The sequence below is a fragment of the Hypomesus nipponensis genome, chromosome 18 (assembly GCF_054491055.1).
Source record: "Hypomesus nipponensis isolate SF chromosome 18, ASM5449105v1, whole genome shotgun sequence".
Taxonomy (NCBI): Eukaryota; Metazoa; Chordata; class Actinopteri; order Osmeriformes; family Osmeridae; genus Hypomesus; species Hypomesus nipponensis.
In genome coordinates this window covers 3,621,448-3,632,500 of record NC_140378.1, presented here as the reverse complement: position 1 = coordinate 3,632,500, position 11,053 = coordinate 3,621,448, and the positions used below count along the sequence as shown (strand labels likewise).

Here is an 11,053-nt window from a genome sequence, read left to right as displayed (position 1 = left end):
TCTACCAACAAAGAGTGGCATGCTCTAACCCCTGTGCCATCCAGGCTTACCATGTCGCTTCCAGAGCCATTCTCGTCTGGGACCTTTGTGACGGAAAATGTCTGAATCCACAATATTGTGGGTGAAGGTAAGAAATGTGCCAGTTGTATAAAACAGACACAGGTGAGGCGCTGCTGGGAGTTGAACCCAGGATCTCCTGTTTACAAGACAAGCGCTTTCAACCAGCTAAGCCACAGCACCTCTGAATGGCCAATAGTTGATTCAACTACTCGAAGCCACTAAGCGTGAAGGATCGGCCTCCATAATGTAAACACACCCAACGTGGGGCTCGAACCCACGACCCTGAGATTAAGAGTCTCATGCTCTACCGACTGAGCTAGCCGGGCTTACTGCTTGGCAGCTACAGGCATTCTGGTCGGGGGCCTTTGTGGCAGTTATTGTTTCAAACGCTTGGCCTGTGTCCACAAGGCTGACATTTTGTCCAGACACCGTTTCAAATGACTGTTTCAAATTCGCTGGGTGTATAGTCTACCAACAAAGAGTGGCATGCTCTAACCCCTGTGCCATCCAGGCTTACCATGTTGCTTCCAGAGGCATTCTCGTCGGGGACCTTTGTGACGGAAAATGTCTGAATCCACAATATTGTGGGTGAAGGTAAGAAATGTGCCAGTTGTATAAAACAGACACAGGTGAGGCGCTGCTGGGAGTTGAACCCAGGATCTCCTGTTTACAAGACAGGCGCTTTCAACCAGCTAAGCCACAGCACCTCTGAATGGCCAATAGTTGATTCAACTACTCGAAGCCACTAAGCGTGAAGGATCGGCCTCCATAATGTAAACACGCCCAACGTGGGGCTCGAACCCACGACCCTGAGATTAAGAGTCTCATGCTCTACCGACTGAGCTAGCCGGGCTTACTGCTTGGCAGCTACAGGCATTCTGGTCGGGGGCCTTTGTGGCAGTTATTGTTTCAAACGCTTGGCCTGTGTCCACAAGGCTGACATTTTGTCCAGACACCGTTTCAAATGACTGTTTCAAATTCGCTGGGTGTATAGTCTACCAACAAAGAGTGGCATGCTCTAACCCCTGTGCCATCCAGGCTTACCATGTCGCTTCCAGAGCCATTCTCGTCTGGGACCTTTGTGACGGAAAATGTCTGAATCCACAATATTGTGGGTGAAGGTAAGAAATGTGCCAGTTGTATAAAACAGACACAGGTGAGGCGCTGCTGGGAGTTGAACCCAGGATCTCCTGTTTACAAGACAGGCGCTTTCAACCAGCTAAGCCACAGCACCTCTGAATGGCCAATAGTTGATTCAACTACTCGAAGCCACTAAGCGTGAAGGATCGGCCTCCATAATGTAAACACGCCCAACGTGGGGCTCGAACCCACGACCCTGAGATTAAGAGTCTCATGCTCTACCGACTGAGCTAGCCGGGGTTACTGCTTGGCAGCTACAGGCATTCTGGTCGGGGGCCTTTGTGGCAGTTATTGTTTCAAACGCTTGGCCTGTGTCCACAAGGCTGACATTTTGTCCAGACACCGTTTCAAATGACTGTTTCAAATTCGCTGGGTGTATAGTCTACCAACAAAGAGTGGCATGCTCTAACCCCTGTGCCATCCAGGCTTACCATGTTGCTTCCAGAGGCATTCTCGTCGGGGACCTTTGTGACGGAAAATGTCTGAATCCACAATATTGTGGGTGAAGGTAAGAAATGTGCCAGTTGTATAAAACAGAAACAGGTGAGGCGCTGCTGGGAGTTGAACCCAGGATCTCCTGTTTACAAGACAGGCGCTTTCAACCAGCTAAGCCACAGCACCTCTGAATGGCCAATAGTTGATTCAACTACTCGAAGCCACTAAGCGTGAAGGATCGGCCTCCATAATGTAAACACGCCCAACGTGGGGCTCGAACCCACGACCCTGAGATTAAGAGTCTCATGCTCTACCGACTGAGCTAGCCGGGCTTACTGCTTTGCAGCTACAGGCATTCTGGTCGGGGGCCTTTGTGGCAGTTATTGTTTCAAACGCTTGGCCTGTGTCCACAAGGCTGACATTTTGTCCAGACACCGTTTCAAATGACTGTTTCAAATTCGCTGGGTGTATAGTCTACCAACAAAGAGTGGCATGCTCTAACCCCTGTGCCATCCAGGCTTACCATGTCGCTTCCAGAGGCATTCTCGTCGGGGACCTTTGTGACGGAAAATGTCTGAATCCACAATATTGTGGGTGAAGGTAAGAAATGTGCCAGTTGTATAAAACAGAAACAGGTGAGGCGCTGCTGGGAGTTGAACCCAGGATCTCCTGTTTACAAGACAGGCGCTTTCAACCAGCTAAGCCACAGCACCTCTGAATGGCCAATAGTTGATTCAACTACTCGAAGCCACTAAGCGTGAAGGATCGGCCTCCATAATGTAAACACGCCCAACGTGGGGCTCGAACCCACGACCCTGAGATTAAGAGTCTCTTGCTCTACCGACTGAGCTAGCCGGGCTTACTGCTTTGCAGCTACAGGCATTCTGGTCGGGGTCCTTTGTGGCAGTTATTGTTTCAAACGCTTGGCCTGTGTCCACAAGGCTGACATTTTGTCCAGACACCGTTTAAAATGACTGTTTCAAATTCGCTGGGTGTATAGTCTACCAACAAAGAGTGGCATGCTCTAACCCCTGTGCCATCCAGGCTTACCATGTCGCTTCCAGAGGCATTCTCGTCTGGGACCTTTGTGACGGAAAATGTCTGAATCCACAATATTGTGGGTGAAGGTAAGAAATGTGCCAGTTGTATAAAACAGACACAGGTGAGGCGCTGCTGGGAGTTGAACCCAGGATCTCCTGTTTACAAGACAGGTGCTTTCAACCAGCTAAGCCACAGCACCTCTGAATGGCCAATAGTTGATTCAACTACTCGAAGCCACTAAGCATGAAGGATCGGCCTCCACAATGTAAACACACCCAACGTGGGGCTCGAACCCACGACCCTGAGATTAAGAGTCTCATGCTCTACCGACTGAGCTAGCCGGGCTTACTGCTTGGCAGCTACAGGCATTCTGGTCGGGGTCCTTTGTGGCAGTTATTGTTTCAAACGCTTGGCCTGTGTCCACAAGGCTGACATTTTGTCCAGACACCGTTTCAAATGACTGTTTCAAATTCGCTGGGTGTATAGTCTACCAACAAAGAGTGGCATGCTCTAACCCCTGTGCCATCCAGGCTTACCATGTCGCTACCAGAGGCATTCTCGTCTGGGACCTTTGTGACGGAAAATGTCTGAATCCACAATATTGTGGGTGAAGGTAAGAAATGTGCCAGTTGTATAAAACAGACACAGGTGAGGCGCTGCTGGGAGTTGAACCCAGGATCTCCTGTTTACAAGACAGGCGCTTTCAACCAGCTAAGCCACAGCACCTCTGAATGGCCAATAGTTGATTCAACTACTCGAAGCCACTAAGCGTGAAGGATCGGCCTCCATAATGTAAACACGCCCAACGTGGGGCTCGAACCCACGACCCTGAGATTAAGAGTCTCATGCTCTACCGACTGAGCTAGCCGGGCTTACTGCTTTGCAGCTACAGGCATTCTGGTCGGGGGCCTTTGTGGCAGTTATTGTTTCAAACGCTTGGCCTGTGTCCACAAGGCTGACATTTTGTCCAGACACCGTTTCAAATGACTGTTTCAAATTCGCTGGGTGTATAGTCTACCAACAAAGAGTGGCATGCTCTAACCCCTGTGCCATCCAGGCTTACCATGTCGCTTCCAGAGGCATTCTCGTCTGGGACCTTTGTGACGGAAAATGTCTGAATCCACAATATTGTGGGTGAAGGTAAGAAATGTGCCAGTTGTATAAAACAGACACAGGTGAGGCGCTGCTGGGAGTTGAACCCAGGATCTCCTGTTTACAAGACAGGCGCTTTCAACCAGCTAAGCCACAGCACCTCTGAATGGCCAATAGTTGATTCAACTACTCGAAGCCACTAAGCGTGAAGGATCGGCCTCCACAATGTAAACACGCCCAACGTGGGGCTCGAACCCACGACCCTGAAATTAAGAGTCTCATGCTCTACCGACTGAGCTAGCCGGGCTTACTGCTTGGCAGCTACAGGCATTCTGGTCGGGGGCCTTTGTGGCAGTTATTGTTTCAAACGCTTGGCCTGTGTCCACAAGGCTGACATTTTGTCCAGACACCGTTTCAAATGACTGTTTCAAATTCGCTGGGTGTATAGTCTACCAACAAAGAGTGGCATGCTCTAACCCCTGTGCCATCCAGGCTTACCATGTCGCTACCAGAGCCATTCTCGTCTGGGACCTTTGTGACGGAAAACGTCTGAATCCACAATATTGTGGGTGAAGGTAAGAAATGTGCCAGTTGTATAAAACAGACACAGGTGAGGCGCTGCTGGGAGTTGAACCCAGGATCTCCTGTTTACAAGACAGGCGCTTTCAACCAGCTAAGCCACAGCACCTCTGAATGGCCAATAGTTGATTCAACTACTCGAAGCCACTAAGCGTGAAGGATCGGCCTCCATAATGTAAACACGCCCAACGTGGGGCTCGAACCCACGACCCTGAGATTAAGAGTCTCATGCTCTACCGACTGAGCTAGCCGGGCTTACTGCTTTGCAGCTACAGGCATTCTGGTCGGGGTCCTTTGTGGCAGTTATTGTTTCAAACGCTTGGCCTGTGTCCACAAGGCTGACATTTTGTCCAGACACCGTTTCAAATGACTGTTTCAAATTCGCTGGGTGTATAGTCTACCAACAAAGAGTGGCATGCTCTAACCCCTGTGCCATCCAGGCTTACCATGTCGCTTCCAGAGGCATTCTCGTCTGGGACCTTTGTGACGGAAAATGTCTGAATCCACAATATTGTGGGTGAAGGTAAGAAATGTGCCAGTTGTATAAAACAGACACAGGTGAGGCGCTGCTGGGAGTTGAACCCAGGATCTCCTGTTTACAAGACAGGTGCTTTCAACCAGCTAAGCCACAGCACCTCTGAATGGCCAATAGTTGATTCAACTACTCGAAGCCACTAAGCATGAAGGATCGGCCTCCACAATGTAAACACACCCAACGTGGGGCTCGAACCCACGACCCTGAGATTAAGAGTCTCATGCTCTACCGACTGAGCTAGCCGGGCTTACTGCTTGGCAGCTACAGGCATTCTGGTCGGGGGCCTTTGTGGCAGTTATTGTTTCAAACGCTTGGCCTGTGTCCACAAGGCTGACATTTTGTCCAGACACCGTTTCAAATGACTGTTTCAAATTCGCTGGGTGTATAGTCTACCAACAAAGAGTGGCATGCTCTAACCCCTGTGCCATCCAGGCTTACCATGTCGCTACCAGAGGCATTCTCGTCTGGGACCTTTGTGACGGAAAATGTCTGAATCCACAATATTGTGGGTGAAGGTAAGAAATGTGCCAGTTGTATAAAACAGACACAGGTGAGGCGCTGCTGGGAGTTGAACCCAGGATCTCCTGTTTACAAGACAGGCGCTTTCAACCAGCTAAGCCACAGCACCTCTGAATGGCCAATAGTTGATTCAACTACTCGAAGCCACTAAGCGTGAAGGATCGGCCTCCATAATGTAAACACGCCCAACGTGGGGCTCGAACCCACGACCCTGAGATTAAGAGTCTCATGCTCTACCGACTGAGCTAGCCGGGCTTACTGCTTTGCAGCTACAGGCATTCTGGTCGGGGGCCTTTGTGGCAGTTATTGTTTCAAACGCTTGGCCTGTGTCCACAAGGCTGACATTTTGTCCAGACACCGTTTCAAATGACTGTTTCAAATTCGCTGGGTGTATAGTCTACCAACAAAGAGTGGCATGCTCTAACCCCTGTGCCATCCAGGCTTACCATGTCGCTTCCAGAGGCATTCTCGTCTGGGACCTTTGTGACGGAAAATGTCTGAATCCACAATATTGTGGGTGAAGGTAAGAAATGTGCCAGTTGTATAAAACAGACACAGGTGAGGCGCTGCTGGGAGTTGAACCCAGGATCTCCTGTTTACAAGACAGGCGCTTTCAACCAGCTAAGCCACAGCACCTCTGAATGGCCAATAGTTGATTCAACTACTCGAAGCCACTAAGCGTGAAGGATCGGCCTCCACAATGTAAACACGCCCAACGTGGGGCTCGAACCCACGACCCTGAAATTAAGAGTCTCATGCTCTACCGACTGAGCTAGCCGGGCTTACTGCTTGGCAGCTACAGGCATTCTGGTCGGGGGCCTTTGTGGCAGTTATTGTTTCAAACGCTTGGCCTGTGTCCACAAGGCTGACATTTTGTCCAGACACCGTTTCAAATGACTGTTTCAAATTCGCTGGGTGTATAGTCTACCAACAAAGAGTGGCATGCTCTAACCCCTGTGCCATCCAGGCTTACCATGTTGCTTCCAGAGGCATTCTCGTCGGGGACCTTTGTGACGGAAAATGTCTGAATCCACAATATTGTGGGTGAAGGTAAGAAATGTGCCAGTTGTATAAAACAGAAACAGGTGAGGCGCTGCTGGGAGTTGAACCCAGGATCTCCTGTTTACAAGACAGGCGCTTTCAACCAGCTAAGCCACAGCACCTCTGAATGGCCAATAGTTGATTCAACTACTCGAAGCCACTAAGCGTGAAGGATCGGCCTCCATAATGTAAACACGCCCAACGTGGGGCTCGAACCCACGACCCTGAGATTAAGAGTCTCATGCTCTACCGACTGAGCTAGCCGGGCTTACTGCTTTGCAGCTACAGGCATTCTGGTCGGGGGCCTTTGTGGCAGTTATTGTTTCAAACGCTTGGCCTGTGTCCACAAGGCTGACATTTTGTCCAGACACCGTTTCAAATGACTGTTTCAAATTCGCTGGGTGTATAGTCTACCAACAAAGAGTGGCATGCTCTAACCCCTGTGCCATCCAGGCTTACCATGTCGCTTCCAGAGGCATTCTCGTCTGGGACCTTTGTGACGGAAAATGTCTGAATCCACAATATTGTGGGTGAAGGTAAGAAATGTGCCAGTTGTATAAAACAGACACAGGTGAGGCGCTGCTGGGAGTTGAACCCAGGATCTCCTGTTTACAAGACAGGCGCTTTCAACCAGCTAAGCCACAGCACCTCTGAATGGCCAATAGTTGATTCAACTACTCGAAGCCACTAAGCGTGAAGGATCGGCCTCCATAATGTAAACACGCCCAACGTGGGGCTCGAACCCACGACCCTGAGATTAAGAGTCTCATGCTCTACCGACTGAGCTAGCCGGGCTTACTGCTTGGCAGCTACAGGCATTCTGGTCAGGGGCCTTTGTGGCAGTTATTGTTTCAAACGCTTGGCCTGTGTCCACAAGGCTGACATTTTGTCCAGACACCGTTTCAAATGACTGTTTCAAATTCGCTGGGTGTATAGTCTACCAACAAAGAGTGGCATGCTCTAACCCCTGTGCCATCCAGGCTTACCATGTCGCTTCCAGAGGCATTCTCGTCTGGGACCTTTGTGACGGAAAATGTCTGAATCCACAATATTGTGGGTGAAGGTAAGAAATGTGCCAGTTGTATAAAACAGACACAGGTGAGGCGCTGCTGGGAGTTGAACCCAGGATCTCCTGTTTACAAGACAGGCACTTTCAACCAGCTAAGCCACAGCACCTCTGAATGGCCAATAGTTGATTCAACTACTCGAAGCCACTAAGCGTGAAGGATCGGCCTCCACAATGTAAACACGCCCAACGTGGGGCTCGAACCCACGACACTGAAATTAAGAGTCTCATGCTCTACCGACTGAGCTAGCCGGGCTTACTGCTTGGCAGCTACAGGCATTCTGGTCGGGGGCCTTTGTGGCAGTTATTGTTTCAAACGCTTGGCCTGTGTCCACAAGGCTGACATTTTGTCCAGACACCGTTTCAAATGACTGTTTCAAATTCGCTGGGTGTATAGTCTACCAACAAAGAGTGGCATGCTCTAACCCCTGTGCCATCCAGGCTTACCATGTTGCTTCCAGAGGCATTCTCGTCGGGGACCTTTGTGACGGAAAATGTCTGAATCCACAATATTGTGGGTGAAGGTAAGAAATGTGCCAGTTGTATAAAACAGAAACAGGTGAGGCGCTGCTGGGAGTTGAACCCAGGATCTCCTGTTTACAAGACAGGCGCTTTCAACCAGCTAAGCCACAGCACCTCTGAATGGCCAATAGTTGATTCAACTACTCGAAGCCACTAAGCGTGAAGGATCGGCCTCCATAATGTAAACACGCCCAACGTGGGGCTCGAACCCACGACCCTGAGATTAAGAGTCTCATGCTCTACCGACTGAGCTAGCCGGGCTTACTGCTTTGCAGCTACAGGCATTCTGGTCGGGGGCCTTTGTGGCAGTTATTGTTTCAAACGCTTGGCCTGTGTCCACAAGGCTGACATTTTGTCCAGACACCGTTTCAAATGACTGTTTCAAATTCGCTGGGTGTATAGTCTACCAACAAAGAGTGGCATGCTCTAACCCCTGTGCCATCCAGGCTTACCATGTCGCTTCCAGAGGCATTCTCGTCTGGGACCTTTGTGACGGAAAATGTCTGAATCCACAATATTGTGGGTGAAGGTAAGAAATGTGCCAGTTGTATAAAACAGAAACAGGTGAGGCGCTGCTGGGAGTTGAACCCAGGATCTCCTGTTTACAAGACAGGCGCTTTCAACCAGCTAAGCCACAGCACCTCTGAATGGCCAATAGTTGATTCAACTACTCGAAGCCACTAAGCGTGAAGGATCGGCCTCCATAATGTAAACACGCCCAACGTGGGGCTCGAACCCACGACCCTGAGATTAAGAGTCTCATGCTCTACCGACTGAGCTAGCCGGGCTTACTGCTTTGCAGCTACAGGCATTCTGGTCGGGGGCCTTTGTGGCAGTTATTGTTTCAAACGCTTGGCCTGTGTCCACAAGGCTGACATTTTGTCCAGACACCGTTTCAAATGACTGTTTCAAATTCGCTGGGTGTATAGTCTACCAACAAAGAGTGGCATGCTCTAACCCCTGTGCCATCCAGGCTTACCATGTCGCTTCCAGAGGCATTCTCGTCTGGGACCTTTGTGACGGAAAATGTCTGAATCCACAATATTGTGGGTGAAGGTAAGAAATGTGCCAGTTGTATAAAACAGACACAGGTGAGGCGCTGCTGGGAGTTGAACCCAGGATCTCCTGTTTACAAGACAGGCGCTTTCAACCAGCTAAGCCACAGCACCTCTGAATGGCCAATAGTTGATTCAACTACTCGAAGCCACTAAGCGTGAAGGATCGGCCTCCATAATGTAAACACGCCCAACGTGGGGCTCGAACCCACGACCCTGAGATTAAGAGTCTCATGCTCTACCGACTGAGCTAGCCGGGCTTACTGCTTGGCAGCTACAGGCATTCTGGTCGGGGGCCTTTGTGGCAGTTATTGTTTCAAACGCTTGGCCTGTGTCCACAAGGCTGACATTTTGTCCAGACACCGTTTCAAATGACTGTTTCAAATTCGCTGGGTGTATAGCCTACCAACAAAGAGTGGCATGCTCTAACCCCTGTGCCATCCAGGCTTACCATGTCGCTTCCAGAGGCATTCTCGTCGGGGACCTTTGTGACGGAAAATGTCTGAATCCACAATATTGTGGGTGAAGGTAAGAAATGTGCCAGTTGTATAAAACAGACACAGGTGAGGCGCTGCTGGGAGTTGAACCCAGGATCTCCTGTTTACAAGACAGGCGCTTTCAACCAGCTAAGCCACAGCACCTCTGAATGGCCAATAGTTGATTCAACTACTCGAAGCCACTAAGCGTGAAGGATCGGCCTCCATAATGTAAACACGCCCAACGTGGGGCTCGAACCCACGACCCTGAGATTAAGAGTCTCATGCTCTACCGACTGAGCTAGCCGGGCTTACTGCTTTGCAGCTACAGGCATTCTGGTCGGGGGCCTTTGTGGCAGTTATTGTTTCAAACGCTTGGCCTGTGTCCACAAGGCTGACATTTTGTCCAGACACCGTTTCAAATGACTGTTTCAAATTCGCTGGGTGTATAGTCTACCAACAAAGAGTGGCATGCTCTAACCCCTGTGCCATCCAGGCTTACCATGTCGCTTCCAGAGCCATTCTCGTCTGGGACCTTTGTGACGGAAAATGTCTGAATCCACAATATTGTGGGTGAAGGTAAGAAATGTGCCAGTTGTATAAAACAGACACAGGTGAGGCGCTGCTGGGAGTTGAACCCAGGATCTCCTGTTTACAAGACAGGCGCTTTCAACCAGCTAAGCCACAGCACCTCTGAATGGCCAATAGTTGATTCAACTACTCGAAGCCACTAAGCGTGAAGGATCGGCCTCCATAATGTAAACACGCCCAACGTGGGGCTCGAACCCACGACCCTGAGATTAAGAGTCTCATGCTCTACCGACTGAGCTAGCCGGGCTTACTGCTTGGCAGCTACAGGCATTCTGGTCGGGGGCCTTTGTGGCAGTTATTGTTTCAAACGCTTGGCCTGTGTCCACAAGGCTGACATTTTGTCCAGACACCGTTTCAAATGACTGTTTCAAATTCGCTGGGTGTATAGTCTACCAACAAAGAGTGGCATGCTCTAACCCCTGTGCCATCCAGGCTTACCATGTCGCTTCCAGAGGCATTCTCGTCTGGGACCTTTGTGACGGAAAATGTCTGAATCCACAATATTGTGGGTGAAGGTAAGAAATGTGCCAGTTGTATAAAACAGACACAGGTGAGGCGCTGCTGGGAGTTGAACCCAGGATCTCCTGTTTACAAGACAGGCGCTTTCAACCAGCTAAGCCACAGCACCTCTGAATGGCCAATAGTTGATTCAACTACTCGAAGCCACTAAGCGTGAAGGATCGGCCTCCATAATGTAAACACGCCCAACGTGGGGCTCGAACCCACGACCCTGAGATTAAGAGTCTCATGCTCTACCGACTGAGCTAGCCGGGCTTACTGCTTGGCAGCTACAGGCATTCTGGTCGGGGGCCTTTGTGGCAGTTATTGTTTCAAACGCTTGGCCTGTGTCCACAAGGCTGACATTTTGTCCAGACACCGTTTCAAATGACTGTTTCAAATT

The 11,053-nt window shown here is 50.1% G+C and overlaps 42 non-coding genes across 42 annotated transcripts; all 42 read right to left on the bottom strand.

Annotated features, from left to right (window-relative positions):
* Window positions 1–165: 165 nt before the first annotated feature.
* Window positions 166–240, bottom strand: trnat-ugu (transfer RNA threonine (anticodon UGU)). The gene has a single exon. It is a non-coding gene; the product is annotated as a tRNA-Thr (tRNA).
* Window positions 241–313: 73 nt separating this feature from the next.
* On the bottom strand, window positions 314–386 carry trnak-cuu (transfer RNA lysine (anticodon CUU)). The gene has a single exon. It is a non-coding gene; the product is annotated as a tRNA-Lys (tRNA).
* Window positions 387–692: 306 nt separating this feature from the next.
* Window positions 693–767, bottom strand: trnat-ugu (transfer RNA threonine (anticodon UGU)). The gene has a single exon. It is a non-coding gene; the product is annotated as a tRNA-Thr (tRNA).
* A 73-nt stretch (window positions 768–840) lies between these two features.
* trnak-cuu (transfer RNA lysine (anticodon CUU)) lies at window positions 841–913 on the bottom strand. Its single transcript has one exon. It is a non-coding gene; the product is annotated as a tRNA-Lys (tRNA).
* A 306-nt stretch (window positions 914–1,219) lies between these two features.
* Window positions 1,220–1,294, bottom strand: trnat-ugu (transfer RNA threonine (anticodon UGU)). Its single transcript has one exon. It is a non-coding gene; the product is annotated as a tRNA-Thr (tRNA).
* Window positions 1,295–1,367: 73 nt separating this feature from the next.
* Window positions 1,368–1,440, bottom strand: trnak-cuu (transfer RNA lysine (anticodon CUU)). Its single transcript has one exon. It is a non-coding gene; the product is annotated as a tRNA-Lys (tRNA).
* Window positions 1,441–1,746: 306 nt separating this feature from the next.
* Window positions 1,747–1,821, bottom strand: trnat-ugu (transfer RNA threonine (anticodon UGU)). The gene has a single exon. It is a non-coding gene; the product is annotated as a tRNA-Thr (tRNA).
* Window positions 1,822–1,894: 73 nt separating this feature from the next.
* Window positions 1,895–1,967, bottom strand: trnak-cuu (transfer RNA lysine (anticodon CUU)). The gene has a single exon. It is a non-coding gene; the product is annotated as a tRNA-Lys (tRNA).
* A 306-nt stretch (window positions 1,968–2,273) lies between these two features.
* Window positions 2,274–2,348, bottom strand: trnat-ugu (transfer RNA threonine (anticodon UGU)). Its single transcript has one exon. It is a non-coding gene; the product is annotated as a tRNA-Thr (tRNA).
* A 73-nt stretch (window positions 2,349–2,421) lies between these two features.
* On the bottom strand, window positions 2,422–2,494 carry trnak-cuu (transfer RNA lysine (anticodon CUU)). Its single transcript has one exon. It is a non-coding gene; the product is annotated as a tRNA-Lys (tRNA).
* Window positions 2,495–2,800: 306 nt separating this feature from the next.
* On the bottom strand, window positions 2,801–2,875 carry trnat-ugu (transfer RNA threonine (anticodon UGU)). The gene has a single exon. It is a non-coding gene; the product is annotated as a tRNA-Thr (tRNA).
* Window positions 2,876–2,948: 73 nt separating this feature from the next.
* trnak-cuu (transfer RNA lysine (anticodon CUU)) lies at window positions 2,949–3,021 on the bottom strand. Its single transcript has one exon. It is a non-coding gene; the product is annotated as a tRNA-Lys (tRNA).
* A 306-nt stretch (window positions 3,022–3,327) lies between these two features.
* Window positions 3,328–3,402, bottom strand: trnat-ugu (transfer RNA threonine (anticodon UGU)). The gene has a single exon. It is a non-coding gene; the product is annotated as a tRNA-Thr (tRNA).
* Window positions 3,403–3,475: 73 nt separating this feature from the next.
* On the bottom strand, window positions 3,476–3,548 carry trnak-cuu (transfer RNA lysine (anticodon CUU)). Its single transcript has one exon. It is a non-coding gene; the product is annotated as a tRNA-Lys (tRNA).
* A 306-nt stretch (window positions 3,549–3,854) lies between these two features.
* Window positions 3,855–3,929, bottom strand: trnat-ugu (transfer RNA threonine (anticodon UGU)). Its single transcript has one exon. It is a non-coding gene; the product is annotated as a tRNA-Thr (tRNA).
* Window positions 3,930–4,002: 73 nt separating this feature from the next.
* Window positions 4,003–4,075, bottom strand: trnak-cuu (transfer RNA lysine (anticodon CUU)). Its single transcript has one exon. It is a non-coding gene; the product is annotated as a tRNA-Lys (tRNA).
* A 306-nt stretch (window positions 4,076–4,381) lies between these two features.
* trnat-ugu (transfer RNA threonine (anticodon UGU)) lies at window positions 4,382–4,456 on the bottom strand. Its single transcript has one exon. It is a non-coding gene; the product is annotated as a tRNA-Thr (tRNA).
* Window positions 4,457–4,529: 73 nt separating this feature from the next.
* trnak-cuu (transfer RNA lysine (anticodon CUU)) lies at window positions 4,530–4,602 on the bottom strand. Its single transcript has one exon. It is a non-coding gene; the product is annotated as a tRNA-Lys (tRNA).
* A 306-nt stretch (window positions 4,603–4,908) lies between these two features.
* trnat-ugu (transfer RNA threonine (anticodon UGU)) lies at window positions 4,909–4,983 on the bottom strand. Its single transcript has one exon. It is a non-coding gene; the product is annotated as a tRNA-Thr (tRNA).
* A 73-nt stretch (window positions 4,984–5,056) lies between these two features.
* On the bottom strand, window positions 5,057–5,129 carry trnak-cuu (transfer RNA lysine (anticodon CUU)). The gene has a single exon. It is a non-coding gene; the product is annotated as a tRNA-Lys (tRNA).
* A 306-nt stretch (window positions 5,130–5,435) lies between these two features.
* On the bottom strand, window positions 5,436–5,510 carry trnat-ugu (transfer RNA threonine (anticodon UGU)). Its single transcript has one exon. It is a non-coding gene; the product is annotated as a tRNA-Thr (tRNA).
* Window positions 5,511–5,583: 73 nt separating this feature from the next.
* Window positions 5,584–5,656, bottom strand: trnak-cuu (transfer RNA lysine (anticodon CUU)). Its single transcript has one exon. It is a non-coding gene; the product is annotated as a tRNA-Lys (tRNA).
* A 306-nt stretch (window positions 5,657–5,962) lies between these two features.
* trnat-ugu (transfer RNA threonine (anticodon UGU)) lies at window positions 5,963–6,037 on the bottom strand. Its single transcript has one exon. It is a non-coding gene; the product is annotated as a tRNA-Thr (tRNA).
* Window positions 6,038–6,110: 73 nt separating this feature from the next.
* trnak-cuu (transfer RNA lysine (anticodon CUU)) lies at window positions 6,111–6,183 on the bottom strand. The gene has a single exon. It is a non-coding gene; the product is annotated as a tRNA-Lys (tRNA).
* Window positions 6,184–6,489: 306 nt separating this feature from the next.
* On the bottom strand, window positions 6,490–6,564 carry trnat-ugu (transfer RNA threonine (anticodon UGU)). Its single transcript has one exon. It is a non-coding gene; the product is annotated as a tRNA-Thr (tRNA).
* Window positions 6,565–6,637: 73 nt separating this feature from the next.
* On the bottom strand, window positions 6,638–6,710 carry trnak-cuu (transfer RNA lysine (anticodon CUU)). The gene has a single exon. It is a non-coding gene; the product is annotated as a tRNA-Lys (tRNA).
* Window positions 6,711–7,016: 306 nt separating this feature from the next.
* trnat-ugu (transfer RNA threonine (anticodon UGU)) lies at window positions 7,017–7,091 on the bottom strand. Its single transcript has one exon. It is a non-coding gene; the product is annotated as a tRNA-Thr (tRNA).
* Window positions 7,092–7,164: 73 nt separating this feature from the next.
* On the bottom strand, window positions 7,165–7,237 carry trnak-cuu (transfer RNA lysine (anticodon CUU)). Its single transcript has one exon. It is a non-coding gene; the product is annotated as a tRNA-Lys (tRNA).
* A 306-nt stretch (window positions 7,238–7,543) lies between these two features.
* trnat-ugu (transfer RNA threonine (anticodon UGU)) lies at window positions 7,544–7,618 on the bottom strand. Its single transcript has one exon. It is a non-coding gene; the product is annotated as a tRNA-Thr (tRNA).
* A 73-nt stretch (window positions 7,619–7,691) lies between these two features.
* Window positions 7,692–7,764, bottom strand: trnak-cuu (transfer RNA lysine (anticodon CUU)). The gene has a single exon. It is a non-coding gene; the product is annotated as a tRNA-Lys (tRNA).
* A 306-nt stretch (window positions 7,765–8,070) lies between these two features.
* On the bottom strand, window positions 8,071–8,145 carry trnat-ugu (transfer RNA threonine (anticodon UGU)). Its single transcript has one exon. It is a non-coding gene; the product is annotated as a tRNA-Thr (tRNA).
* A 73-nt stretch (window positions 8,146–8,218) lies between these two features.
* On the bottom strand, window positions 8,219–8,291 carry trnak-cuu (transfer RNA lysine (anticodon CUU)). Its single transcript has one exon. It is a non-coding gene; the product is annotated as a tRNA-Lys (tRNA).
* A 306-nt stretch (window positions 8,292–8,597) lies between these two features.
* Window positions 8,598–8,672, bottom strand: trnat-ugu (transfer RNA threonine (anticodon UGU)). The gene has a single exon. It is a non-coding gene; the product is annotated as a tRNA-Thr (tRNA).
* A 73-nt stretch (window positions 8,673–8,745) lies between these two features.
* trnak-cuu (transfer RNA lysine (anticodon CUU)) lies at window positions 8,746–8,818 on the bottom strand. The gene has a single exon. It is a non-coding gene; the product is annotated as a tRNA-Lys (tRNA).
* A 306-nt stretch (window positions 8,819–9,124) lies between these two features.
* Window positions 9,125–9,199, bottom strand: trnat-ugu (transfer RNA threonine (anticodon UGU)). Its single transcript has one exon. It is a non-coding gene; the product is annotated as a tRNA-Thr (tRNA).
* Window positions 9,200–9,272: 73 nt separating this feature from the next.
* trnak-cuu (transfer RNA lysine (anticodon CUU)) lies at window positions 9,273–9,345 on the bottom strand. Its single transcript has one exon. It is a non-coding gene; the product is annotated as a tRNA-Lys (tRNA).
* Window positions 9,346–9,651: 306 nt separating this feature from the next.
* On the bottom strand, window positions 9,652–9,726 carry trnat-ugu (transfer RNA threonine (anticodon UGU)). The gene has a single exon. It is a non-coding gene; the product is annotated as a tRNA-Thr (tRNA).
* A 73-nt stretch (window positions 9,727–9,799) lies between these two features.
* On the bottom strand, window positions 9,800–9,872 carry trnak-cuu (transfer RNA lysine (anticodon CUU)). The gene has a single exon. It is a non-coding gene; the product is annotated as a tRNA-Lys (tRNA).
* A 306-nt stretch (window positions 9,873–10,178) lies between these two features.
* On the bottom strand, window positions 10,179–10,253 carry trnat-ugu (transfer RNA threonine (anticodon UGU)). Its single transcript has one exon. It is a non-coding gene; the product is annotated as a tRNA-Thr (tRNA).
* A 73-nt stretch (window positions 10,254–10,326) lies between these two features.
* Window positions 10,327–10,399, bottom strand: trnak-cuu (transfer RNA lysine (anticodon CUU)). The gene has a single exon. It is a non-coding gene; the product is annotated as a tRNA-Lys (tRNA).
* Window positions 10,400–10,705: 306 nt separating this feature from the next.
* trnat-ugu (transfer RNA threonine (anticodon UGU)) lies at window positions 10,706–10,780 on the bottom strand. The gene has a single exon. It is a non-coding gene; the product is annotated as a tRNA-Thr (tRNA).
* Window positions 10,781–10,853: 73 nt separating this feature from the next.
* On the bottom strand, window positions 10,854–10,926 carry trnak-cuu (transfer RNA lysine (anticodon CUU)). Its single transcript has one exon. It is a non-coding gene; the product is annotated as a tRNA-Lys (tRNA).
* Window positions 10,927–11,053: the final 127 nt, after the last annotated feature.